A 27,979-nucleotide genomic window follows, 5' to 3' on the forward strand; every position below is an offset into this window, starting at 1 on the left:
ACCAGATTGCTGTCCCACATTTTCGAAGATTAACATTGCCAGTGAGGTGTCAGTCCCTGAGCTGGTGGGAGATTGCAGGAGGCAGCTTTGCCTTAGTACTCTCATCTTCAGAGGTTCAGGATCTGGCTTCTGGGGGTGGAAACTGTAAAGGTTCACAACTGAGCAGGCCGGTTTTGGAATGCCATTCAACTGGGTCACAGCGCCTATGAACAATGGTACAGACACAAGCGATGGTAAATATCCACTGAATAATGAGTTATAGAGTCATAGAGGTGTACAACGTGGAAACAGACTGTTCAGTCCAACTTTTCCATGCTGACCAGATATCCAACGTCAATCCAGTTGCATTTGCCAGCACTTGGCCCATATCCCTCTAAATCCTTCCTGTTCATCCAGATGTCTTTTAAAATGTTATAATTGTACCAGTCTCCACCACTTCCTCTTGCAGTCCTTGATCTGGTTACATGGCATAGTGAGATGAGGCTGGAATTGTTTGTGGGTGGGATAACTAGTTAACAAGGTGAGTTCAGGAAGATACTATGAGAAAACATATTAGACCTTGCGGTGAAAATTCCTCCAAATCAAAACTCAGTGCAACTCAAACTTAGTCAAACAAATGGAAGAATCAGTTTATAGATTTTGTCTCTGATGTCTTGCTCAAAAAACTGGCCACTCCTTTGGGCAAGACTTCAGAGACAAAATCTATAAACAGATTCTTCCATTTGTTTGACTAAGTTTGAGTTGCAGCTGTCAGAGCTTCTTGTTATTTCTTAAGAAACATTAAACTGGTCAGTCTCTGGTGTTTGTGGGTTAAAATAGCTAATTTCTGTATTCATGCTGCTGGGATGATTTGGCTGAGATGGCATTTCTTTGATAGGTAGCATCTGTAACATTCCTTAGCAATTTTATCAACACCTCCAAATCTGCCCAGACTTGCTTCACCAGGCTCTCCAGTCATAAGTACATCGGCTACCGCACATTGAGAATCTTCAAAGAAATTCATCGAGTCGAAGTTGTTATGGAATGAATCTAAAACAAATGCTGGAAAACTGGCAGCCTGTTTTGCACTCAATCCAAGATTACTTTCCAGCAGTTAGGCTAAGGAACAGAAAAGTCTGCTCAGGTTCTTGCTCCTATTCAATGTCCAGTGAATTTTCTCATTGTCTATTGTTGTTATTTGACAAAGATAAAATTAGGCTTGACTATGAATAACCCATAACAGCCCAACCCCATGTTCAAATGGATGGCTGACATACCTATCTGGTTCTTGCTGAAAAAGTGTGTTGCTTGGCTCAGATATAGAAGCGCATGTGCTACTTTTGTGACCATGGTTGGCATGAGTTCTTGTGGAAGATAAAGGAGGGATCAAAGTAGAAAAGTATTTTTTAAAAAGGGAGTTATTGTGGACAAATTTGATGTTTCCTATTCTACCATGATCTGCATGTTTTTGTATGTACGATTTGAGTGTTTTGTTATCCTCAGAGGGTGGAGTTCTGTTAAATAATATTAGCAGCAAGTTTTTGTGAGTTCAAAAATAGAGAAAGCTATTTATTCTCAAATATGCACTAACCTAAACAAATTATTTCACCCATACATTCGCACATAAAATGATTTCACGCATATAGAATATGTGGGCAAAGGTAATTCATACAGTTAAAAATTATAATTATCTCAAATCATTGATTTACTATCCCCAGTATCCTTGATAGAAAGTCTGCAGTTTCTGAAATGGCTTTGATACTGTAGTTTCTTGATGATTTTGAGACTTTAAGTTTGAAGTGAAGGACTTGTAAAGCAAAAGGCTCTCTGCTGTTTGTCAGTTAAATTTCCAAGACGTTTGTTCTCAGGTGAACTTATAATTGCAACTGGCTGGGAGAATCTGTGTCTCTGTTGTGATCCTCTGCTTTTAATTAAATCTTATTAGTTTTCCTGATTGCTTTAATTATTTGTTGAGAGTTTGATCGCTTTCTTTGAACTGTCTTTCAGCCTCTTTTGCTGGATTTAAAATCAGCAAATCACTTTAAAATCGGGAGAAAACATGGTTGCTTCACCATGCGACTTTTTTACAAGTTCAATGTACTTTTTGAAACACGGTGGTGTTCATGTTGGAAGTTCACAGTTTAAGTGTTTCAGACAGTCAACATCTTTGTTTTTGAATGACACATTCAATCTGATGATAATATCCATTTAATTAGTTTCAGGAATTCACATCAGTTTGGAATGTTCTCTTTGTTCCATTTTAAGATAGGGAATGGTTTCAATCCCCCAAAAGAATCAGGTGGTCTTTGGTTGTTCCATCTTTTCTGGATTTTTGTATCTGGTTTTAAAATATAAAATAAATAACTGAAATTTTATAATGTGATGGGACATGACAGAATAAAATATTCTGATTAATAAATTATTACTCTGCACAACCTATTGTGTGTTCATGTGGGAGCAAAGGCAATCCCCTCTAGTTCACTTTTCCGCAACTATTAATCATCCTCTCTTCCTCTCCTTTGTTTTTCCTCAAGTATTGTTCCAACTGAAATCTGGAAAGGTGGCCAATTTTCTCTTCTGTTGTCAAGAATGCAGGGGCTTATGCTGCACCTCCACAATTGCCCTCGCTGGAACTGCTGAACAAAGAGACCAGGTTTATAGCTCCTTGAAATTGGAGTTGCAGGTAGATAGGATAGTGAAGGTGGTGTTTGGTATGCTTTCCTTTATTGGTCAGAGTATAGAGTACAGGAGTTGGGAGGTCATGTTGCAACTGTACAGGACATTGGTTAGACCACTTTTGGAATATTGTGTATAATTCTGCTCTCCTTCCTAATGGAAGGATGTTTTGAAACTTGAAAGGGTTCAGAAAAGATCTACAAGGATGTTGCCAGGGTTGGAGGATCTGAGCTACAGGGAGAGGTTAAATAGGCTGTTTTCCCTGGAGCATCAGAGGCTGAGGGGTGACCTTATAGAGGTCTATAAAATCATGAGGGGCTTGGATAGGATAAATAGACAAAGTCTCCCCTGAGGTGGGGGAATCCAGAACTACAGGGCATAGGTTTAGGGTGAGATGGGAAAGATATAAAAGAGACCTAAGGGGCAACTTTTTCAGGCAGAGAGTGGTACGTGTATGGAATAAGCTGCCGGAGGAAGTGGTGAAGCCTGGTACAATTGCAAAATTTAAAAGTCATCTGGATGGGTATATGATGAGGAAGGGTTTAGAGGGATGTGGGCCAGCTGCTGCCAGGTGGAACTAAATTGTGTTGGGATATCTGGTCGGCATGGACCAAAGAGTCTGTTCCTGTACTGTACATCTCTATGACGTTATGACTCCAAATGTACATGCAGTAAATGCTCAGAGCATGATCAGGCTAAGTTGGAATTTCTCCGCAATCAAATATCCTTCATCTACTTTTTATCAAGGAATTCACATAAGGAATGTTCATTTGTGATGAAGCATCTGAGGATGTGAGAGACACAGGAAGGATTTTCCTTCCCAGGGATTACTAGCATCAAGACAGGATGCAAGCAAGAAAATTTGTATAAAAGAAACACCAAAATGACAATCAAAGAAATCTTGACAACTGTTCATCCTTTGTCTTATAGTTGAACTACACTATTCCAACAAAAGTACGTCCAGATTACTTTCGAAAGTCTGCAGGATATTGATTGTATTGTGTGGTGGATGGCACTAAAATCATGTGCATGTGAATTAAATTGACTGTACACAGCACTTAAAATTAAATGGAGAAGCTGGAGGCAATAGCGTACAGTAGGGAATGTGATGAAATGGGAATAACTAAAACATGGCTACAGGTTACCCCATAAATAGTAGACTGTCAGCTAAACACTGCTGGTTATATAATATGATGCAAATGTAAAGGGAAGCAAGAAGGGGCTGACCTGACTAGACATGACATAATGACAGTGGTCAAAACGAACACAACCAACAGCTTAGAAACAGAAACAAAGACAGGAAATGCTGGAAAAGCTCAACTGGCCTGTTTGCACTTGAGGACAGAAACAGTGAATGTTTTAAATTAAATATTTTTTCCTTGGTCATCACCAACAGCTTCAAAACAGAAGCCATTTGATTGAAATAATAGATAAGAAGGGAACAGTCATTCTTCGAGGGGTATACTACAGCTCACCTAAAGAAGATAGGGAATATGATATATTAGGAAACACGTGCAGTGTGTTAAGAACATGGGATTATTTTAACTACGCCAAATGACTGACAAGAAGAAATACCAAGAAGCTTAGAAGAAATAGTTTTCATAATGCATGGGACTTCTTCTTTATCATAAATGTATAAAAGCCATCAACAAGGATGCTGCTATACCAGGTATTGAGGACTGAGCCAGAATCAAAAGGAAAAATACGCAAAGGAGAACAACCAGGCTCTGATAATCAAAACACACCAAGGTTTAAGATAAAGATTGAGAAGGAAGACAAAGACAAAAATAAAAAATTGGTAAAAGTGTTTTTTTTTGTGGGATATGAGAACCTCAGAAAATAAGGTGTAAAATATTTCTGACAAACCAAGGAATAGAATACCAATGGGAACCATTCAAGATGGTATTCAGCAAATTCATTACAAATATAATAAAATATTATCAGTCTTGATTTTAAAAGTGAATGTAAGGTTTAACCAGCATTATTTATCTTTTAAAAGAGCAAATAGAAACTGCAGATAAGGGCAATGCAGTGGAAGTAATATATTTAGATTTTCATAAAGCCCTCAATAAAGTGCCACACATTAAATTCCTGAGTAAAGTTCGAACACGTCAAATCAGGGGACAAGTAGTAGAACAAGTAGCAACTTGACTATAAAACTGAAAACAAAGAATAGGTGTTTAAGGTAGTTTCTCAAGCTGAAAAAACATGGCAAGTCCCATAGAGTGGCTAGAATGAGGAGCTTGCAACCATAGGGAAGTGTTTGGGTGATTAGCATTGATGGACATAAAGGAAATTCATGAGATAACTACATAAAGGAGAAAGGGATGGAAAGATAATTACTGGGGTTAGATCAGGGCTTCCTAAAGCGGGGATCAGGACACCAGTTTGGTTGCAAGTTGAAACTTTGGTATCACAGACTTTGAGGCAGCATTGGCCACATGGGATCATGTGAAGTTATAACAGCTATAATAGCTTTCCACTCCCATCTCCACCTCAATCCCTCTCCCCCACAAAAATCTCACTGTTTTGACAGAGGGGTCATGACAATTTTCAAATCTCAAAATGGGGTCATGGTGTGAAAGGGTTTGGTTGGCAAGGTTAGATGAAGCTGGGTGTGAATAGGTATCTATAAAGCATAAACAGCAGTATATATCTGTTGCACTGAATGGCCCATTTCTGTGTTGTATATGCAATACAAGACTATGGAATTTTAAATATATCATATGTGATTAGGTGTGCCTTTTAAACTTTTGCTTTACTTATAGCTTCTAGTCTTGAAAGTAACATTTCTTGTACAACAATCCTGATCCATTTAAAATAATTCTCACTTCAACGGGTACTTAAGAAATTTAAATATCCCCATGCTCCATGTTATCTTGAGCTCTGAACTTAATACACACTGTCACTTTTCACAACATGGGTATCCATTCATCCAATACCTCAGAGGTGCATGCTCCTGAAATAAGCACATTGACTGTTCTATTAAAACAGTTCACATATGAATTTTATGAATTTTTTTAATCCAGGATGCTACCAGAGTAAATTATACTCTATTGTGTTCCACTTTATTATATTTATGTTTGTCTATTTGAAATTAATCAATATCACTATAGAAACATGAGCCTTCCAACAAATACTGAGTTGAAAATTCCAAATGCTTTGTGAATTTGCAGTTAGATCATGCTCCACAGCCAAGTATAAACAATACTGTTATTCACTTAATTATGCCTCAGAACAGAATTGGGGCAGCCCTAATTACATGCCCTGGGAGATCACTTTAAGTTCAGGTCCTGACCTATAGTTAGTGTGATATTCACATGATTGTAAATATAAATAGGGTATTACTTAACTTACTCTCATATTTCTGCCCAAGGTATATTTAATAATTTGTTATAGTATTTGTTAAACACAATGGAAGCCTACACCATTAGAAGAAAACTCTACTAGTATCCGTGAACTGAAATGACCTTGAGTGCTTTCTAATGTCTTCATCACTGCTATTATTCTGCTATTATTCCCACCTACTTTACAGCAAACCTTTTGTCACTGCTTCAGCTGAATTCATACAAGTTAACACTGTGCCAGACAGCCTTAAGACTCAAATGCATGACCTTCTATTTGGGAGCAATGCACTCATCTGTATAATTTAGTGGGTCATCACCGTTAATTCAGATTTGATTTCAGCCAACAAGTTTGCAACCTTTTTACAAACGCCCTTACCCACAATCATTTCACAAGACTCACTTCAAACGTAACTACTCAGATAAAATCATTATTCATACAACAGCCCACATAGGATCTTTAAACTAACTCACACAGGCACTTAGATCATCAGATGATCCTTTCTCCAACATATCTTCTGTCGATCAAATTCAAGATCACAATTCAAATGCATTCACGTTATAGATGTACAGAAGTAGCTACGGTTTGACATAGATTGTGGGAGTGGCAAGTTTTCAAGATGATTCAGAACATGGGTTTACCTTATAAATTACATGGTTTTTTTGGTTAAATTTAGTCATGGGATTTGATGGTTGTCATCAATGCCCATCCTTAGTTAGAATTCCAATGGGCAGTTAACAGTCAATCAAGGATGTGGCTATGGAGTCATTTATAGACCTGATCAGGTAAGAACATCAGATTTCCTTCCCTAAAGGGCATTAGTGAACCAGATGGGGTTTTCAGTTGTCAGCAGTAATTTAATGGTAATTAGGCCAACTCAATTCCAGATTTACAGAACATCCTTGATTATCCGAACGAGACGGATGGGGAGTATTTTGTTCAGATAAATGATTGTTCGGATTACAGATAGTGTATTTACTGGACCTGGAGATCTTGTTCAGATAATCCGAAATTAAGATAATTGATGTTCAGATAGTCATGGCTTTTCTATATAGTGGATTCAAATTTCACCATCTGCCATGGTGGGATTGGAACTATGTCTAAGGTTCTGGATTACTTGCCTAGAAGCCCCACTTTATCACTATTCAGCTAAAAAGCAGAATGAAACTACCTACTGCACCCATAGATTGGAAGGATTTCTACATTGAGCTCAGTAAAGAATGACCTGATTTTTATGGATAAAGGAAACAAAGTATAATATCTTGATTGCTAACATCCAAATGAATAGCATCTTGAGCCAGAAACATAAGAAGATCAAGATCACTGAACCTTGCATGCAGTATTAATTAATGAGCAAATCTACACATGTAGTGTGACAGCACTTAACTTCAGATATGTTGGAGATTACTGCCATCAAGGTTTGGCTGAGACCAAGGATACCAAACTGTAGGATCAGTGGAAACAACACAGTCGCTTAGCCACTCTGTACATTTGGCAGCACTGCAAGGTGCATTTTTTATCAAAAAAAATCAAAACTCACCAGAAAAGAGTGGAAAGATTTAAAAGGAACCTAAGGTGCAACATTTTCACACAGAGGGTGGGTGTATATATGGAATGAACTGCCAGAGGAAGTGAAGGAGGCTAATACAATTACAACATTTAAAAGGCATCTGGATGGGTATTGGAATTGGAAGGGTTTAGAAGCATGTAGGCCGAATGTTGGCAAATGGAACTGGACTTAATTAGGATATCTGGTCGGCATGGATGAGGTGGACTGAAAGGTCTGTTTCTGTGCTGTCCATCTCTATGACTCTACAACACTGGAATACATTTTTTTAATTACCTGACATCAATTATATGACCAAATAATAACTCCTGCTTGTAAATTTTTAAATGTCGAAAAGTTGCAGTTGTATACCCAGGGAGGCACAGAAATGCCACTTGCGCAGAACACTATGCAAAGCAAATACAAACTCAGTCTACAGCTCAGAAAATACCAATAATTAACAACAATAACAGTGGCAGCAGCAGTAGCATCATCAATATCTATATATCGTCTTCAATATGCAACATTTTTGATGCAATTTATATAATTGCAAAATAACAGATTTCTGTGTTGGGATATGTATTTGGAGGGGTAACCAAAGGTTTGGGCGAATAGTTAAGAAGGTTTTTAACCAAGATAACAGAAGCAGGGCAGTGGAATGGGTTAAGAATAGAAAACAAGTTCTTGCCCTCTGAAAACTTAGCAATCAATGATGGTACAAAGGAAGAGGATGGACTCAGTTGATCTGAGTGGCACCTTTTATAATTTGACTGCTTTTGGGAGTTTCTGGCACAGGTATCTCAACATAGAACTCACCTAAAAAGAGTCCACTAATGGCAGTGATCAAGAAAAATAGCATGTTTTTACTAAATGGTTATTTTTGCTTAAGGATATTACCTTTTCATAAATTTTGGCATTTGTTTCTTCAGCTGTTTTATATCACTTTCTGACATGCTTAAAATAATCTCTATTCTTGAGAGGTATGCTAGACTGTGAAGTGCTTCACGGTACATGTACTGTACTTTTACTTGAAGTGTAATTGGGCCTCATCTATCTCATTGCAATAAATAGGGGGAAGTGGCACACAGCACCATTACGCAGCAATTTTTATCACTGTTTATTTGCAGTCACATTGGGTCCTGTTACACGTGCTGAGCTTTCTCCCAACAGTTAGAAATATAAATGTTTAGAGAAAGAGGAAGTAAGAATCCCTGATCTCAGAACATTTGCACAAATCTCAAAAAGTGATTGGGAGGAGGGGTTAACAGAATCCAAATTTACACTGTGGCATTCACATTGGTGTGATTTCAATGTACCATGAAAAATATATATGAAAGAAATGACTGCAATATGTCTATAGCCCACTTTACATTTCATAAAATAACTCAACCAAGAAAGAGAGAAAAATTTGTATTTGTATCACGCATTTCACAGCCTCAGGATGACCCAGTGTGCTTCAACAAACCAATGAAGTACTTTGGAAGTGTAGTTACTGTCATCATGAAAATGCTGTAATGTTGTAAATACCTATTGAACCCAAAAAGTGTTGAGAATTTCCTGTCAGTATCTAATCATTACTGGGACACATATGTTTTTTGATAAGCTCAGAGTGTGCCTCCTCTTTGATTAAAACTGAACAATTGTGACAGATTAAGTAGCAAAGCACATTAAATTAATTTACGTACATTTTGCTTCCCTCAAGAAATACAAAACAAGTGACATGTTTTCCCAACAAATAGTGAGTCTCTCTGCAAAATAATCAAGATTAGGCAGACCTGGTAAGAATACGTCTTCTTCTTTTGCAGAGTTTATGTGTGTGAACATTTGAACATGTGAAAATGTTTCTGTCCACTTTTGTCAGGTACAGATGATAAGTATTAGGACGAGATTGACGTTTCCATAAATAATATCGGAATTTTCCAATTATTCCCATTGCATTAATTATTGAGTGAATTGTCTCTTAAATATTCAGATAATTTTGCCACTTCCTGATTTACCCTGCTTCACCAATAAAAATTCCAGTTGAAGTTAAATCTATCCAAGCATTAACACTTAATAGGAAATTGAAAGCTGTGCTGTAAACAATGTTTTATTAGAGAAAAAAAGCTTATAAGCATCACTATGCTTCAGCTCCAATGCCATTTTTGTATGTAGAAACAAATCTTATCTGTATGGCTAGTTGTCTATAAAGATCATTTCTGGATAGTCCCTTGGGTGGCCATTATAGAGAGGTTTTTCTATACTTCAGTGCTTTTATTGCCATGATTTATAAATGCAGACTCACATGTTATTGCTATTTAGTATTTCTGCATAGAATATTAATAATATTTTTAACCTTTTCAGAACAGAATGCACTTTGCCACTAACAAAAAAATTTTTCCTGTCTTTTGTTGTTGATAAAATAATTTTCTAAGCTTTTAATGTCAATTGCAATAAGATAAAGTGAGAGACTTATATAAAGCTGTTGGGTATATCTTTATTCTTAGTTCATTTTCAATTTGTTGAGGTTCTTGTCTCATCATCTGCTGGTACTTAATTCTGAGCTGTTTTCTTTGGTAGGCTTTTCAGTGATGGTATGCCGTTGACTTACAATCTCAGGAACAGTGAGTAGGCAAACCCCAAGTCTATCTCCTCTGAATGGGAGAATAACTGTGTTCTATTTCTTTGCAAATTGCATGAAATATTTCAACCTGCCTTCTGTTTAAAATTGGCTTTGAAGTGACTGAATGAAACAAATTAGTCATGTTGTCATCCAGTTAACTTGATGAAATTTACAGGATCCATCCTTCTAAAGTGGGAATAAAGCAGATTCCAACTTGTTGGATGGAAGCGAATGCAACAGATGAATGGCAGATGAGGAGCGTGAAAAAAGATAGGAGTGACATTGTAATCTAGGGCAAGAAATTATCAGTTCAAACATTAGGCTTTTGTCATATTCTCAAATAGGGCTGTTAGGTTTGTTTTGTTCTGTGTTCTAACTGGTTACTTTTTTTTTTACAAATTCCAATGAATCAACCACAATCAAATAACAACAGTATAACTAAAGGCTCAAAATTACCATAATGTCAGTGTTTTGTTGTTCAGTTTAGCTCAGGTAACAGCTCGCTCCAGAATCAAAAACCTAAGCTTCCTAAACTTGACCACTGAAACAAAGTTAATACTCTGATAAAGTACTGAGATTTACCTTCTTACAGTTAAGATATTAAATGGAGGAATTGTGGATGTTAGTATCTTCCAGAGCATCAGGCAAATTTTAGAGATTCCATGGCACCATTTCAAGAACATCAATTAATTCGTATGGTGTTTTGGGCCTCAACAAAATTCATTAGTTTTGGATACATCTTTACAGAAATTAGCTGATGCTTTGTCTGCATAACTTAAGTTGCTTGAGCATTAGTTTACAAGGTGAGCAGGTTGAAAAATGTTTGAGATGCAACAAGATGTTATATATCAATTGTTATGACCAGACCCAGGTGAGGATTCCCATAGTTCCACATAATATAAATAACAGAACATAATAGAAAACATAAAACTTTCAAACCTATTGGTGAGGAGGGATAAACTGATTCCTTGTCTTTATTGACTCATACTGAAGCATCTCATAATAAAGTTAATTTATAAAAGATTCTTTCTCCTTGAGCAAAAATAATTCATGTTTTAAAAATAGCCAATTCAATCAGATTTTGAGTTAATAAGGAGTGAGTTTCTTAATTTCTGTTTGAGAAGAAAGAATAATACAACACACGTATACAAACATTATAAAGGAGAAGGAGGTCCAAAGAAAAAGTTAAATTGTATATACATCAATCCCGGGGTCATTCATGAAGAGTAGATAGTGAGCATTGATAGAGTCATAGTCATAGAATCAGAGATGTACAGCATGGAAACAGACCCTTCGGTCCAACTCATCCATGCCAACCAGGCATCCCAACCCAACCTCGTCACATTTGCCAGCACTTGGCCCATATCCTTCCAAACCCTTCCCATTCATATACCCATCCAGATGCCCCTTAAGTGTTGCAATTGTAATAGCATCCACCACTTCCTCTGGCAGCTCATTCCACACACGCACCATCCTCTGTGTGAAAATGTTGCCCCTTAGGTCCCTTTGAAATCATTCCCCTCTCACCCTAAACCTATGCCCTTGAGTTCTTGACCCCCTCACCCCAGGGAAGAGACTTCGACTATTTATCTTATCTATGCCCCTCACGATTTTGTAAACTTCTATTAAGTCACCTCTCAACCTTTGACGGTCCAGGGAAAACAGCCCTGTTTCTTTTGATCATGGCTGGCTGACAGAACACATTTCAAAAGAGTGTCCTATTTTAATTTGATTGTATAACTGGCTTTGAATGAAATAGTCCCTCACCAGTAACGCAGGGTGATTAGTGGGTGGTCTTGAACTAAGACCTTCACAACACACCAAGGTTTGAACTAAACTCGCATACAGAGGTACCTCAGCCCATGGCACATGTGAGCACCACAGCATCCTAACATGGCTTCTTCCATTAACAGCTACAGACCAGAGCTGATTAGGCCTTTAATCCCTGTTCTTGTGTATTGTAAAAGGAGAAGACACAAAATAAATCTCTCATTCAGCCTCCTGTCTTTTCTCCTGTCATGTTCACAGTCTGAGATAATTATTAGGAGATTACAGTTCAGATTGTAGAACATTAAGTCCAATCTGTGGAAAGTTTCTTGACAAGCCATCAGGTGTGACATTCCAGTGCTGTAATTAAATGTTCAATATGTCGATAAATAAAATGGGGTTATGATCAATTGTTATGATACAATGTAAATATTTTCTTTTCTATTCATTTTATCGCCTTAGTTCATTGGATCAAGCCAGAGTGATTTATATTGTGATTATGTTTCTGGTCAACTATTTTAGATTAATTACCTATTCTTAATGAATAAAATGTCAACCATGCTATAAAGGTGATATTTTGGTAAATGACCAAGAATATTAATAAATTTGCATTGACAATGAATGTGAATTTTTGATGAGACAAGTTACATCCTTCGATATCTGTTACAGTCTAATCAGCTCCACCACTGAAAGTGGACAGCAGTAATGTTGTCATCTGTATACCATTTCTCTCTTTGTCAACAAATAATATATCTCAATAGCCAATGAGCAAATTTCAATTCAACTTGATAAATAGTTAGGATAAGGCTCAAAGATGATCTGATTATTGCTGAAAAAAAGATAGATTTTATCAAAGATCATTGCTTGCTCATCAGAATAAAATAAGGAGAAAACAATAGTTATACGGCATGAGAGGAGGGTGCTAATTGGTTGAGAAGTGGACTCTGACCGATAGAGGCATTACAGTGGAGAATACACCAGTTAATGATGACTGACCGCTAACTGCCAAGCTTTGTTTAGATTCAAACCAGATAAGTTGACTCTGATTGATCAGCATGTTGCCCTGAGAAATGAACCAACAAATGACTGTCCCTATTTTGTAGAGTCAAAGCGGGTTCTGCATGTGGTCACATGCTTTCGGTCTGCAAAATATAGGGCATTGTGTATTAATGTGTATAGCTTCCAACACACAACACACCAAAGTGCAAAGCTGACTGACAATCCTAAATTTGTTGTCAGTGAAATGCAACAAAGGAGTTCCCTATGTTCCATATCCTCATTGGGAAATCAGCAGGGGAGGTCTCTTGTAGTGTCTACCACAAGCCTACCTTCACTGGTCTCATTGGGATTCTCCACAATAGAAGATTGGCCTCATTAGCAACCTCATAAATAGGGCCTGAACCATTTGTTCACAAAGTGAGCTTGATGCTAAAACAGGGCACATCAAAACTAACCTGCAGGATAATGGGGAGCTATCCTGATCAGATAATTTGTTGTATATCATGCAAACTCATCAAAGGCCCGAAGGACACTTGATGTTGAAAAGTGGCCAGTCTCTCTCAGGTTAGCCTGGAAGGCAAAAGACCATAAAAAAAAACTGAGCAACAAATGATGCAGTTTCATGCTCCCAATATGCAGTGGCAATACAAGTGATATTTGCCACTAAGAGGCTGCTCCCATCAAACCAAAATGATTTCCTGTCTATCACACAAATGAATAATGTGGTGTGTATTTCAGTGCTAATGTGATATTAAGTATGTTGGCTGTATTTCCCAAAGATTGGTGGATCGTATCAGACAACATATCAGCCTTTTGGCTGATCGTATCAGCCTTTTGGCTGTTTGCAACAAAAGGAATTATGAGGGGCATGGATAGGATAAATAGACAAAGTCTTTTCCCTGGGGTTGGGGAGTCCAGAGCTTAGAGGGCATAGGTTTAGGGTAAGAGGGGAAAGATATAAAAGAGACCTAAGGGGCAACATTTTCACGCAGAGGGTGGTACGTGTATGGAATGAGCTGCCAGAGAAAGTGGTGGAGGCTGGTATAATTGCAACATTTAAGAGGCATTTGGATGGGTATATGAATAGGAAGGGTTTGGAGGGATATGGGCTGGGTGCTAGCAGGTAGGACTAGATTGGGTTGGGATGTCTGGTCGGCATGGACGGGTTGGACCGAAGGGTCTGTTTCCATGCTGTACATCTCTATGATTATAATCTCACCAACACCTTTCTCCCCAACCTCAAATTCACCTGGACCATCTCGGACACCTCCCTCTCCATCTCCATCTCCGGTGACTGACTAACCACGGACATCTACTACAAGCCCACCAACTCCCACAGCTACCTAGATTACACTTCCTCCCACCCTACCTCCTGTAAAAATGCCATCCATTATTCCCAACTCCTTGGCCTCTGCTGCATCTATTCCCAGAATGATCAATTCCACCTTAGAAAATCTCAGATGGCTTCCTTCTTCCAAGATCGTAATTTCCCTTCCCACGTAGTCGACAATGCCCTCCAGCGCACCTCCTCCACTTCCGCACCACCACCCTTGAACCCCATCCCTCCCAACACAACAAGGACAGAACCACACCCGGGCCTCACCTTCCATCCCACCAACCTCTGCATATATTGCATCATCTTCCGTCACTTCCACCACCTACAAATGGACCCCACCACCGAAGACATATTTCCCTCCCCACCCCTTTCAGTGTTCTGGAGAGACAATTCCTTCTGCGACTCCCTCATCAGGTCCACACCCCCCACTAGCCCACACTCCACTCCCGGCACCTTCCCCTGCTACTGCAGGAAGTGCAAACCCTGCACCCACACCATTCCCCTCACCTCCGTCCAAGGCCCTAAAGGATCCTTTCACATCTGACATAAATTTACCTGTACTTCCACTAATGTCATCTACTGTATCTGTTGCACCTGATGTGGTCTCCTCTATATCAGGGAGACAGGACGCCAACTTGCGGATCGTTTCAGAGAACATTTCTGGGACACTTGCACTAACCAACCCCACTGCCCCGTGGCTGAACTTCCCCTCCCACTCCATCAAGGAAATCCATATGCTGGGCCTCCCCCATCGCCAAACCCTTACCAGCCAACGCCTAGAGGATGAACACCATCTTCCGCATTGGGAACTTGCAACCATACGGGATCAATGTGGATTTCGACAGTTTCCACATTTCCCCTCCCACTACATTATCCCAGTCCCAAGCCACTAACTCAGCACCGTCCTCCTGACCTGTCCATCACCTTTCCCATCTATCCATTCTAACCACCTGTCCGACCTATCACCTTCATCTACCCATCACTTTCTCAACTACCTTCCCTCCCAATTAATTTTTAAGACCCCCGGCCCGCAAGCCTCATTCCTGATGCAGGGCTGATGCCTGAAATGTCGATTCTCCTGCTTCTTGGATGCTGCCAGACCTGCTGTGCTTTTCCAGCACCACACTCAACTCTGCTTTCCAGCATCTGCAGTCCTCACGTTCTCCTATTAACGCGCTAGCTTGCATTTGCAAAATTTGCAATGCCATGTTCAACATTAGATGTGATTCTGCATTTGAGCAACATTTGCTGGATAATCTTAAGTGTGCAGAAAATTACACTGAATCAATTTAGTAGTCACTTGGGCTTTGAGTTTCACACATTTGTGCATACCGGAAGTACAAAGTGAAGAAAGGAAAATATCAAGGAATCTGTACAAAGTGATAGATTAGATTAGATATAGATTTATTGACACATGTACATAAAAATAGAGTGAACAGTGCTTTATTGTATTCAAAATGCAAAGTGTCAACTTGTTCTGGTACCATCTTGAAACACTGAACATAATACAACATTTTCCTGTGAAAAAGTTCATCTTTCACTCTTCTTCTTGTTAACCTTTGCTACTCCTCCGTTCGCTGCTTAACATTGGCTGGGGTCTCTGTTATTGGACCACCTACATCATTGCCATCATTTCCACAACCACCATCGCCACTGGTCATCGGTCGCTGGGGTCCTAGCTCCGGGCCCCCCTCACCTCAGACTCTGAAGGCTCTGCTACTTCAGTGGCAGAGACAGAGTTGGCCAGGGATTTGGACCTGCATGGGGCCCAATCCCAAGGGACTCCTGTGCAGAATTTTGAAATCATGTTTACTGGAACACGTTGTGAGATGTCTATAATGTTGTCTTCTCCTGGAATGTTGAGAACAGAAGCAGAGTGTGGGTCTGATACCTTGTGAATGTAGGGAGAACAGTTAGACACTATGTTTGATTGGCTTCTATCCACTTGACCATGGCTTGTATAGGGCTCATGTAGCAGAAATACATAGCTCTTAATGAGAAAGAATCAAAAAATACTCCGTGTTCTCTCTTCTTCTTAAGCGGAGACACCAGAAAGTCTCCAGTAACAGCTATGTGGCTTCCAATTACATTTCTCTGCAAAACTATTTTGAAGGACTAATACAATGTCTCCAAAAACATTGAAAGGATTAATTCTTGACTAGATTAGATTAGATTACTTACAGTGTGGAAACAGGCCCTTCGGCCCAACAAGTCCACACAGCCCCGCCGAAGCGCAACCCACCCATACCCCTACATTTACCCCTTACCTAACACTACGGGCAATTTAGCATGGCCAATTCACCTGACCTGCACATCTTTGGACTGTGGGAGGAAACCGGAGCACCCGGAGGAAACCCACACAGACACGGGGAGAACGTGCAAACTCCACACAGTCAGTCGCCTGAGTCGGGAATTGAACCCGGGTCTCTGGTGCTGTGAGGCAGCAGTGCTAACCACTGTGCCACCGTGCCGCCCACTAGTTAGTATACAACAGAAAAAAGTTAGAAGGAATTGGAAGCAACCAAAGAAACAATTAATCCTTGCATCCAGACTGTTGCTGGTGACAATGTTTCCCTTTTTAAAAAAAAAGTCCATTCTTAATATCCGTGTCTTCTCTGTCATTGTGTGTCAGTCTGTTTGTGAAGGGGGTGTTGAAGAAACCGTAAAGTTTAAGTTACAGCATTAGCAATTCATATTTTGTAGTAAATTGTCATTTATTTTGGTAAGTACAGAAAACTTAAGGACATTTTCTTTTAACCTGAGTTTGTCAGGCAGGTGAATTGAGGACTTTGGAGAATGTGATTAAATTTATTCATATTTGTAATAACACTGGACCTTTTTTTAGGATTGTTGGCAGGTATTGTTTCAGTTAGAATATAGTCAATTATTTGAGATTATTATAGGTTGCCTTAGCTGATGTGATGGAATGTGGCTCTTAAAATGTGAACAGAATTTTCAGGTCAGGTTGTTGGATGTAGATTAGCCTGAAGCTTCCTCAGGGACATAGAAGCTCTTAAAATCAATCTCTATATTATCAGTTTTATACTTGTATATTAGTCAGTAAGGGAAAATAGACTTATGGAAGAGTTCCATATTTGCAATAATGTTGAATTAACACAACGTGGTCAAGGTATGTACTCTAGTGGGTGTCCTGTCCATCTCTGAAAATGAATACAGATAATTAGGTATTCTTTTAAAAGTTAACATTTTCTTTGCTTCATAATGAGCTCTACCTCCTTTAGTTGCTCCAAGGTACAAATACAATGACAACAAGGCACCAATAAAAATCATAATTATCCATGATCAAGAGCGCCAACTTCACTGTTAGTTTCCTTTAACATCTGGCTAACAATTAACAAAAAAAAGTGTGGCCAGTACATTTGTGTAGGCAGAGCGGGATGAATGCAAACCTAGAACAGCAGGGTTATGACATAAAATTTCTTAATCACCATATTAGGTTCCAAGTGTGCAAATTACTTTTGGTTATAGTCACATTTCAGATAAATAGTCCCTGTTTCCTGTTCAAATGATGAATGGGAACCAGAGTCTTATAAATAGCTACATGCCAGTGGCATGATGACAACACAACACAACACCGGCTTGGAGAAGGTATTTGTCAGGCAAAGAAATTATTACCTCTTATATGCAGACAGATGTACTTTATGACATGCCAATACATACTATTGAATAACACTGCTGTTGAGTAGCATGCCTTAACTTTAAACTTCTTTTTGATGTTATGACGCAGATCTAGTTTCATAGTAGTTTTATCATGGAATTATTAGGTAGCTTAATTGCCACTGTACATTTCCACATATATCAAAAGTAACATTTTAGCAAATGTAGCAGCGCTTTGTGACCCTGTTTGGTTCTGTTATATAATCAGAATAGAAAGGAATGTGTGCATGTACAATACTGAATAAGACTTTTAATCACTGACTTTTAATACTCACTCTTAGGCTCTGAACTATTGAGTCTTTCAAATCTGCAGTTTTGCTGAATTTGAATACTCCGAGACTTTGTACAGGTTTTGTGAAATGTTTTGTCATCCCAAAGAAATGGTTTCGTATGAATTTCCTTCAGAGAAATCAAGTGACCATTTTAAAAACGTAAAGTCATTGAAGACATATTGTTTGCATCATATTTATGCAAAAGGTTTCTCAGCAAGAAGAGTATCACGCCTTGATCAAGTTTATAGCAGAAACTTTATAACTTGGTCAAAATCTTGTAAGTGTTTGGTGCAGTCTGGTAAAGTTGAGGCCTTCTGCAACCAATAGGCACTCCAGAGAATAGATTTAGTAGTTACGCATCTTCTTTTTTAGTGCATTTTAGACCTTGCTGCTTTATGTTGAAGATATCTTAGTTTGATTGGACTACATTTTGTTGTGATATTGAAGGTGTACTTAAAGGAACATTGACAGCTGCTGACTCCAGTCAGTGACTGAGATAACTTCCACTTAGTTCAAGTAAAGTAGACTCAAACCATCATAAATTTCTTGACAAAGGATGTGTTAGATAGCACCAAGGATGACTCTTCTATCTCCTTTCCAGAAGGAGAATCGACAATCTCTGTCCAGCGCTGCTCTGCTCTATTTAGTTAAAACTGGGAACTGATTGCAGATCAAACCTATGCTTCTCCCTCATTAAAAAAAACAGAACTGTGGACGCTGGAAATGAGAAACAAAAACAGAAAATGCTGGAAAAGCTCAGCAGGTTTGGCAGCAGCTGTGTTGTGAACCTGATTCTGAAGAAGGGTCACTGGACTCAAAGCTAACTCTGCTTTCTCTCCACTAATGCTGCTAGACCTGCTGAATTTTTTTCCAACAATTTCAGGTTTTTGTTTTGCCTCCCTCATAATGTGGATTTGAGCATGAATACTATACTCCAGAGTGTGAATTTTTAATTTTATTTTGTCACAAATTGTTTTATATTTATGAGATTTTATTTGTGTTGTGTAGAAAGTATAACAGTGTCCTTCCTAACACAGATTTAAAAGCAAAAATCATGGTTTTCTTTCAGCCAAAGTTGGATTTTTCTTACTTCTATAGTGACCTTCTGAAAAAGACAACCTTCAGTATAATTTATTCGACTAACTTGATAGAGTTGTTTGAAGAAGTGAGTGGCGATTAGACAAAGGGAATATGGTTGATAGTGTGCATGGATTTTCTGAAGGCTTTCAAGAAGATGAATCACAAAATACTTGTTAAAAAAGAATGGAAACTGGTGAAAAAGCAAATATAGCAGCATGACCAATCGTCAGGAAGCATTCAAGTAAATGAGCATTGTTCTAAATGCTCAATTCCAGTAAATGCTGGAATTGCTATAATGCAGGAGTCAATGCTGAGTCAGCTTTGATTCTTCATATAACAGAATTAATAGGTAAAAGTAGCAGAACTCTTGAAATTTGGTGCTAAATAGCAAAGGCAATTGGTAAGGTCAAGGAAGCCATTGGCTGTTTAGAAGACGGGCCAGAAAGGTTTTAGTTGCAATTTAATGTGGTTAGGTACAAGGGAAAAATATCAACCACTGTGTATGCTTTCAATCGAAAGACAATGAAAATGTTGATTAATAGAGAAACCAGGAGTTCAAACACATCATTGTCTGTGAAAGTGACTGCAGATAAATAAAACCAACACACATAATGAGAGAAATTTGTTCTTACATGCGAAAGTATAGAAAGTATGCGAAAGGTTATATTGATGAATTTGTAGAAAACATTGATTCAACCACAATTACAGTAATCCATGCAGATTTGGGCATTCCATTGTAGAAAATGCATTAAAACAATAGTACAATGTTGATTCACCAGGATGATAGCGTGGATGGGAAACAATAATTATGAGAAGACATGTGACATACTGACATTGCTTCCAATGCAGTAAATAGAGGTAACGAGGCTAGGTGGAGTTTTTTTCTAATTTTGAAGAGTTTGATAGAGTGAATAGGGACAGGCAATTGCTTCTGGCTAAGGAGAACTGATAGATTGTCATCAATTTAAAATTGTTTCAGAGAATATGAGGATGCGCTTCCTAAAACATTGTTGCTGGCAGAGGGAACATTTTAACACAGGGAATGGTCAAAGCAGGTACTGCTAGATCTAAAGAAAAATATGATAAATATTTGAAACATAGAAATTTATAACACTATGAGAAGAGAATAGGACAGTTGGAGTTGTTTTACATTGCTCAGTAAGAAAACACCACAAAGTTGATGGGTCACAAAGCTTCCCTCCATGTTACAAACTTGTATGATTTTAAATGAATTACTAGGACTCCTTCAGTAATAAACCCTATCAAGTACGACCAAGCCTTCAGACATTTTGGCTGTCAAAGATTCATTATTATGGATTCAACATAAATGCATTCTGTTACAAGAGTCTTTTATATGCATGTATTACGAGACCATGATTCCTTTGAGTAAGTCTTAATACTTTCTGCAAATTAGCACATTGCTTAATACATATTTGATGTACTTTAAATTTATTCATCAAAGAACATTATGAAACTTTTCATGTCAGTTACAAATAAAAGCCATTCCAAGCATGTTTTAGCAACTTGGCAAAACATTCTTATGTCATAAATTACAAGAATGCATAAAGTGAGCAATAGTAACAGTTAAAGGCAATTGCCAATAACTAAAGTTAATTCATTTTTCAGGAGTCAGTATTGGAATGCAGGTCTTCTTTTAACCTTGATTCTTAAACCCTTTATCCCCATATTATTTACTTGCTGTTTGGTCTGGACTTTCTGTGAAGTGTTATGATACCAGACAATGTTATTAATGGACAAATAAGATCCTCGACTAAAGTCAGTTTTGACAGATCATATTTTACTCTACTTTGATTTTCTTGAAGAGGTCTGTCACTGAAACACGGCATGCAAAACTGAGGGTTTTGCTTTAATAATGAAACAAGACAAATTAAAATCAAACAGAATAAACCAAACTATCTACTTACATCAAGAAAACCTTGTTAATCTGAAATCCTCCTTTATAAATTGAAAGGAAACAAAACAGAGTGTTGCTCTTTAGTACCTATTTCAACTTTTGGACTTGTACTACAGATTTTTTTTCCCCTGGAGCTATCATGCAGCTGTTGAAATGTACTCAGATTTAAGTAACCTCTTCAGGACTTTTTCCCAACATTTTTGATCTGGGACAAACACTAACTCTTCACTCAAAGGTAACCTACTTCATTATGGATCCTCTCTTTCTTGGTAGCACCTACCTATACAGTCAGCTCATTCTAAGGACTTCAGATGACCATTCTAAACTCAAAATAAATAGGTAAAAATAAAAGCTTTCCTCTTAGCTCTGGGTGTTTTTCTTAAAATTAAAAATAATCTTCAGATATCTCTGACAAACCTTGAGGCCCCATTATTTACCTTTCTCAGTAGCAACACATCTAAAATATCCAGTAGTGGTGAACAAAACCAATTCACTCTAAAGTCAGGTCTCAAAACTGTTTGCAAAAAAAATCACCATAGCCACAGAAATGCTGATAAGATAGTCATTAACTTAAGACACTCAGACAACACATTAGTTTATAAGTCAAAAACCAGAAACCCAAATTTATAATAGATAGTATCAGAGAGATCATGTAATCACTAGCATGTAATAACTACAATGAAGTTATACTATAGGCCTCCCAATAGCCAGCAGGAGACAGAGGAACAGATATGTAAGCAGACCAGGGAGAAATGTAAGAACAACATGTTTGTTGTCAAGGGTGCTTTTTTTTTAAAACTGTTTAAATATATTTTAATTGAAAAGATAGATTTTTTAAATATTACAAGTACAAAACAATACTATTTAAAACAGTGCAAAAAAAACCCCAAATAAAAAAAATCCCCAAACCATTCTCATAAACAAATGCATAAACATGTATAGGAAAAACTCAAACTGGCTATTTAACTAAATAACCAACAACAAACTCATAAATAGTAATAACTCAGCCCAGCCAAACAAAACGCTCATACATTCACAGTTCCTCCTCCCTGGATTTTGGACTCGTAAAACTCAATCGTTATGGCTATATAAAAGCCCTTGTTGGTGTGGCAGATAAATCTGTGTCAAGGTATTCCGAAGAGGGCTGCCATGTCTTATAAAAAGTCTCATTTTGTGGTGTACCATATTTGTGAGAAAATCCAGGGGAATATGCTCCATTACAATCTTCTGACAACCTGACAGGCCCAGGAGTTTTTGGATATCCAACCTAGCAAGGTATTCTTTCTTGCACAGAATAGGAGGATATTGAAAAGTTTTTTCTTATGTACGTCTGCTGGAAATACAGTGGGCAGGCCCAAAAAGAGAGAGATAGGGTCGTTCTCCACCGTTACAACCAAAATTCTCTCCATTGCGCCCACCACAACATTCCAATATGTTTGAAGCCTTTCGCAAGACCAAAGACAATGGGTAAGAGTGCCAGTGCAGATCTTGCACTTGGGACACGCTGAAGACATGTTTAAATTTTGACAAACAGTCCGGAGCCAAGTGGACCCTGTGGTGAATCTTCAACTGTAAAGCATGGGTCCTATTGCAAGTTGATATCTTTCTTGCATTCTTCCAAATATCCTCCCATGCCTCTGAGGAAACCTCAACACCCAGCTCTCTCTCCCACATCCTGCAGAGTCGATCAAACTCATCTGAGGTGGCACTCCCTGAATTGATGATATAAAGTATTGACAGAGAGTGCACTCTTAACACTTAGCACCCATCCCCCACCACTGTCGGATTTGCAGGATCAGTCAAAAGTGTGGTCTTTTTTTGAATACAATCCCTAACTTGAAAAGAAATGAAAGAGGCCTCTATTGGATAACTTGTATTTCCATACTAACTGATCAAAGGACGTCATTATGTCTCCCTCAAATAAATCGCCCATGCAAAACTCCTAGCTGCCCAACGTTTAAATCCTGAATCTATCATACCTGGTTGAAAACCTGGCATACCCACTAAAGTTGTAAACAAAGATGCTTTGCTAATATTGCCTTCCCTCTGCTGAATTGCCCTCTATGCTTTAACAGTATTGATGACTTTTGGGTTATGGCAATACTCCCTAACTGTCCTCACCTTGTCCAAAAACAACAAACTGGTAAGGGGGCCCCTTGCCTGGGAGGCTTCGATATCTGGCCATATTGAAAGAGGATCTCCACAAACCCAATCACTCACGTAGGACAAAAGCGAGCTTAATTGGTAATTTTTAATGTCTGGAAGGTTCTATCCCCCCTGTCTGTGAGGCAGTTGCAGTTTGGCTAGTTAAATGAGGGGCCACTTACGATGCCAAATAAAGGAGCTGAACCAACCGTTCAGCCTCCTGAGTGTTTGCTTCTGAAAATGAGGGGGAGCATCTGTATAGGGTATAGCAAACGGGGGAGAATATTCATCTTAATAAGCGCTATCTGACCCAACCATAAGACCGGAAGTGCCTCCCATCTTTGAATATCTTTTAATTTTTCCAAATAATTGGATAAAATTGGCTTTGAACATCCAATCCAGAACTGGAATAATGAATATGCCCAAATACACAAAACCCCCCTGTGACCACCTAAATGGGAATCTATAGTCGCCCTCAACACCTAGCTCCTTCGTAAGACCACCCATAGGCATAACCTTTGATTCACAAAATTAATCTTGTATCCTGAAAAAAATGCCAAACGTGCAAATGCATTTTATCAGGTGAGGCACTGAAACTGCTGGATTTGTCAAAAGAAATTAGGACATCATCTGCTACAACAAAATCTTATGTAATTTTGACCCCACTTCTGGAGCTGATATATTGGGATCCCCACGAATGGCCTCCTCCATACGTTCAATCACCAATATAAAAGGCAGTGGTGAAATGGGATAGCCCTGCCGGCTGCTCCTAAAAATATTAAAATTGCTTGATCATACCCCGTTGGTGATGACTGCCGCAAGAGGGCCACCATAGAGACCCTTTACCCATCTTTTGAAGACTACACCCAAACCAAACCTCTCTAGAGTATAGAAAATGTACAGCCACTCAACTCGGTCAAATGCCTTCTCTGCATCTAGAGAAATCACCACTCCCTGTATTGACTGCTGTCGGCATGCTTGAATTACATTAAGCAGCCTCCTAATGTTATTGGAGGATCTGCGACCCTTTACAAAGCCATCTGATTCTCTTTAATAATAGAAGGTAACACAGTCTCCAACCTGAACGGGAAAGTCTTAGAGAGGATTTTAAAGCCCACATTCAAGAGCGAGATGGGCCTGTGTGAAACACAGTCTTCCGGGTCCTTCCCTTTTTTAAGGATAAGTGAAATAATGGCCTCTCTCAGAGATGGTGGGAGACAATCATAACTGTATGAATCATTAAATATATTGAGCATCAGGCCTGGCAGTATACTTATAAATTCCTGATAGAATTCACTGGGAAGTCTGTCAGGACCAGGCACCTTTCCACTCTGAAGCTGCCTCACAGCTTCCTGCACTTCATGCTCTGATAATGGGGCATTGAGAAAGGACTCTTGTTCAGGAGTCACACCCGGGAGCTTCAGATCCCTAAAAAAGGATTCCATTTTGGCCTGCCCCTCCTCACAATCCTCAGATTGGTATAATTTAGAGTAAAATCTCTAGAACGCCATATTAATCTTTTCGGAATCACATATTAGGTTCCCAGACCGTTCCCTAATCACTGTAATGGTTTGTGGGGCACTTCTCTTTCTGTCAAGGTTTGCTAAGTATTTGCCTGGCTTGTCACCATGCTCGTATAACCTTTGCTTTGTAAAAGCCAGCTCCTTCTGTGCCGTCTGCAGGAGCATGGAATTTAATGGAGACCGCAGTGCCATAATCCTCTGTAGTTTGACCACCGAGGGTCTGTCAAAATAGGCTTTCTCGGCTGCCTTCAACCGTGCTTCAAGGAGACGCTGCTGCTCACCCTTCTGCCACTTCCTACTGGTGGAATATGAAATAACTAACCACCTAGCATAGGCTTTGGCATTTTCCCAGAGAACGGATGAGCTATCAACCGAGCTTATGTTGATGTCTAGGAACACCCAAAATACTCCACAAACTCATTCTCCTTGAAGATAAAGGGATCCATTCACCAGTACCTTGAACCCTTAATCTTAACAACAAGGTACACTGGAGCATGATCAGAGATGGTAATATTACCAATTGTACAAAATGCCACCAAATCCAAGGGTGCCACAGGGGTCAGAAAAAAAATCAATCCTGGTGTGACATCTGTGCGGATTGGAGAAAAAAATGTAAAATCCCTACCTGTAGGGTAGAGATGCCCCCAGACATCCACCAACCCTAACTCCCCACACAGACCCACTAACTGGTTAGTTTGTACAGAGGTTATCGAGGGACTTTGGGCAACCTGTCTACTGTGGGATCCATGAGACAGTTAAAATCTCCCCCTATAATGATGTGCCAGGACTCAAGACTTATCAGTTTAGAAAAATGTCTACCAAAACTTTAAGGAGATAAGCTGGAGGGCAATAAACATTTAAAACACTGTATTCTTCCCCATTTATCAAGGCTTTAAGAATTACAAACCTCCATGTGTGTCTTTAACATACTCCAACAACTTAAATGGGCGATTCTTCCTAACCAATATAGCCACTCCCCTACTTTGGATATTAAATGATGAAAAATAAACTTGGTCAAAGCTATTCTGCTTTCAGATGCTCCTTGTCATCCAAACGTGTCTCCTGTAACAAAGCAATATCCACCTTCTTCTTTCTAAGACTCAAGAGTACCTTCTTCCTCTTGATTGGTGAGTGACTTCCCTTGATATTCCAGGTACACCATTTAATCAAATCATTAGCCATAATCTTCTGCAACAACATTTAAGTTCCAGAGAGTAGGAACCTGAACCACAACCTGTTGAGCCTTAGTGTCATATGATCCACCAAATATAAAAACAACTATATTTAACAAACCTACAAAACTATTACGAATTTAAAAAACAAAAACAAAAAAACAAACTAATATATAAAGCACAAACAGCGCTGAGTAGGGGAATTCACTCACTACCCAGAGGGGGAAATTACCCATCCCAAACTGCCCATAAGTAGACATCTAACCATCCCAACCACCTTCACTTCTCTCAGCTAGAGCTGCACCACAAACACAAGCAGAAAAGAATAAACACCGTGTATAATACCAATATGAATAAAAATAAATGTTTTTTTAGAAAGGGGGTAATAAATACCCCACCCATCCTTTGTTATGGGACAAACATAGTTCTGAATGAGTGCAGAACTGGAAAGACTGAGCCCATACCACTGACAAACCTGAAATGTTAACTCTGTTTCTGTCTCCATAAACGCTGCCTGGCTTGTCGACTATTTATAGCATTATTTCACTTTGGCTTCAGTTTTCCAGCACTAACAATGCTTTGCTTTTGGAAATATTGGGCCATTCGTCACTCTGTCAGAAAGTGCTGGCCTGACAGTCACATTTGGATCTGGCATCATGGACAAGAAGCCCAAGGGCAAATCCAGCCCAAATTGTCCCAGAACCAATTTGGCTGAAAGCATTTTGTAGAATAAGTTGCTTTTATATTTCAATTATTTAAGTGGTGAAGTAAATGTGTTGAATTTCCTATGGTCAGCAACTGGTGAGACCCAGCATAATCATCAGGAACCAATGGCCTGATTACTAAATGCAATACAACCAGAGCTATAAACATGTCATCAATTGTAGACAGCTTCCTCAGCAGAATTTGTAACTAGCTTCTTATTAATGCTCATCTTTTTATTGTTTATCTAGAAGCATCACTGTAACACCTCAATAGTCACTAACCACTATTAGCTAATATTAGAACCTTGCCAAACACTTGTTTCATTTTAGTGGGTGGAGTTAACACATGAGTTATTGTAATTTTGCATTTGATTACATTTTTTAATCCTCTTCTATAACAGGCTACTTTAGGTAAAATGCATTTCTCCTTTCTATCCACAATATTGGCCCATGTTGTACTTGTAGCTCAATTAATTTTCTACCAAGAGAATAAAAATCAGACAAAAGATTGATGGGCAGTTGGTATAACTTCCCATGAGGGCTATAGAGAGCAACGTATAAACATTTTGCTTTAGATAGATGGCATTGTGATAGCTATGGTATTAGTCTAGAGTCTGAAAGTTCCACTGCTAGAGCTTGAAAATAAATGCAAGAATGGCTCCCAGCCATCACAATATAAAATTCAAAAGAATGAAAATAGAATGCAAAATGTAGCACAACATAAAGTTCCTCTATGAAAGATAAAGAAACAATCTAAAGTCTACCTAACAAGAGCCCAAGACTGATGAAAATTGGCAATACTCTTGGAAATATAATTTTAATGATAAATATTTTGCCCTTTCCATTAATTCAACAAGTAAATACATTACATGGTTGTTGCTGAGACTCAGCAATTCCTTCCTTCCGCATAACCTCCATCATGGCTCATGGGCATACTCACATTGAATGAGGAGTGGTTAACAGGCAGAAAGCAAACAGTCAGGATAAATGGGTCATTTTTAGGTTGACAGGCTGTGACCAGTCAAGTACTGCAAGGATCAGAGTACTGCTTGTGCATCAACTGTTCTCCATCTATGTTGATGGTTTGGATGTTTCTATGTTCTTATATAGGATGTAGGCATCACTAGCAAGACAGACATTTTTACTCACTCTTTTGCCATGGACCGATTGGCTCACCAGGCCATTACAGAGGACTAAGAGTTAGCTACTTTACCTTTAAATTGGAGTCATGTGTAGTTAG

The 27,979-nt window shown here is 38.7% G+C and overlaps 1 long non-coding RNA gene across 1 annotated transcript; it reads right to left on the reverse strand.

The window, feature by feature from the left end:
- LOC122561927 lies at nucleotides 1-27,798 on the reverse strand. The gene is made up of 2 exons (XR_006315154.1): nucleotides 27,680-27,798; nucleotides 1-203 (listed from the first exon to the last, which is right to left on the reverse strand). It is a non-coding gene; the product is annotated as an uncharacterized LOC122561927 (long non-coding RNA).
- Nucleotides 27,799-27,979: the final 181 nt, after the last annotated feature.

The sequence above is a fragment of the Chiloscyllium plagiosum genome, chromosome 24, assembly GCF_004010195.1.
Source record: "Chiloscyllium plagiosum isolate BGI_BamShark_2017 chromosome 24, ASM401019v2, whole genome shotgun sequence".
NCBI classification, from domain to species: domain Eukaryota; kingdom Metazoa; phylum Chordata; class Chondrichthyes; order Orectolobiformes; family Hemiscylliidae; genus Chiloscyllium; species Chiloscyllium plagiosum.